Raw genomic sequence first — 1,916 nt, 5'->3', positions numbered from 1 at the left:
AAGAGATTCACCATGTTCATAGCGCATTATTCTCGATAGCCAAAAGGTGGAAGCAACCCAGTATCCACCAACAGAGAAATAGGTAAACAAAATGTGGTATATACCATAAAATGGAATATCATGCAGCCTTAAAAAGGAAATTCTGACACATGCCACAACATAGATGAACCTTGTGGACATTATGCTAAATGAAATAAGCCAGTTACACAAATACTGCATTATTCCACCTATATATGGTATTTAGAGTAGTCAAATTCATAGCAAAAGAAAGTAGAATGGTGTTCGCCAGGGGTGAGGGGAAAGTGGAATGGAGAGTTATTTTTAATAGTTACAGAGTTTCAGTTTTGTAAAATTAAAGTTTTGTGCCTGGGTAGAAGTGGTGGTAGCAAAACAATGTGAAAGTATTTGATGTCACTGAACTGTACACTTAAAAATGATTAAGATGGTAAATTTTATGTTATATGCATTTTGCCACAATCAAAATGTAAAAATTATTTCAGTTAAAAAAAAGGTCAGCTAGGTATTATCAGACTCAGCTCTCTGAAGACAGAATCTATGTCTTCTAGATCTCGGGAAGTGTTCATCTATTATTCTTTCTAGTTAAATAACAATCACTATTCTCATGTCTTTGGCACTTACTTTTGTTAGTGTATCTATTGCTTTGTAAAAATTTACCCCAAAATTTAGCCCCTAAAACAACAACAATTTAGTATCTCACAGTTTCTATGGCTTAGGAATTTGGGAGTGGCTTAGTGGGGTGGTTCTAGCTCAGGGTCTCCCCTGAGACATCTCAACATGTTTATATGTTTACTGGAGCTGCTGTAATCCAAAGGCTTGACTGGGGCTGGAGTATCCACTTCCAAGCTCACTTACATGGCCATTGGCCAGGGGCACATGTTCCTTACCATGTTGGCGTCTCCATAGGAAGCTTGAATGTCTTTATGACATGGCAGCAGACTTACCCCAGAGTGAGTGATCTGAGAGAGAGAGAGAGAGCAAGATGAAGGCTCACACAACTTTTATGATCTTTCCTCAGAAGTCATGTCATACTCCGTCCTTCTATCACATTATATTTGTTACAAATGAGTCACAGCCTGCATTCAAGGGGAGGAGAATTAAGCTCCTGAGGGGAGAAATAGACATATTTTAAAACTTCCCTGGGTAGTGTGCTAAGTGCTTTATAGATCATTCTTCTAGTTATCACAGCAATCTTATATTTAGGTATTATCTCTATTTTGTAGATGAGGAAGTTGAAGCTCATAGAATCACACAGCTGGTAGTTAGTAGAGTGTGGATTTGACATGAGCACTTTTTGACTCCAATACCTGTGCTCAATTCACTTTAATGGTTCAAACCTGGCTATGTGGCAGAATCACCAGAAAAGCTTAACACTATAAATTCTTAGGCCCTACACATGGAAATTCTGTTTCTTTAGGTCCCTAGGACATGAAAATCTATTCCAGTTTTGGGAGCCACTGCCATCATGATCATGATGATGACAACTGGGATATGATATATTACTAATTTTTTAAAAAACTGTTAGAAAGCAATATATAGTGTGATTCAGTATGTGCTGGAAAATTTATTTGTGAACAGATTAAAAACTGAAAGGAAATATACCCAAATTTTAATAATCTTCATCTCTGGGTGACATTGTAAGTAATAATGGAAGAGACAGTATGATATAGGCTTTGGAGCCAGACTACAAGATTTCAGTCCTTACTTGACTACCTGCTTGGCTGTGTGGTCATGCTCAGCCACGATCTCTGTGTGATCTTATGTTACCTAACCAATTTGTGCTTCACTTTTCTCCTGTGTGATGAAAGTATTAATAAATCTACCTATAACAGGATTATTATGACAAGTAATTCAGTTAATATATGTTAAGTATTTACTGCTTGGCACATAGAAATAGT

The 1,916-nt window shown here is 37.0% G+C and overlaps 1 protein-coding gene across 1 annotated transcript in view; it reads left to right on the top strand.

The window, feature by feature from the left end:
- CHUK (conserved helix-loop-helix ubiquitous kinase) overlaps nucleotides 1-1,916 on the top strand; it is a 34,528-nt gene that overhangs the window by 5,716 nt on the left and 26,896 nt on the right. The window lies entirely within an intron of this gene.

The sequence above is a fragment of the Propithecus coquereli genome, unplaced genomic scaffold (genome assembly GCF_000956105.1).
Source record: "Propithecus coquereli isolate 6110/MARCELLA unplaced genomic scaffold, Pcoq_1.0 Scaffold73, whole genome shotgun sequence".
NCBI lineage: Eukaryota > Metazoa > Chordata > Mammalia > Primates > Indriidae > Propithecus > Propithecus coquereli.
Note: the sequence above shows the minus strand (reverse complement) of the source record. Positions and strands in the feature narration are given on the sequence as shown.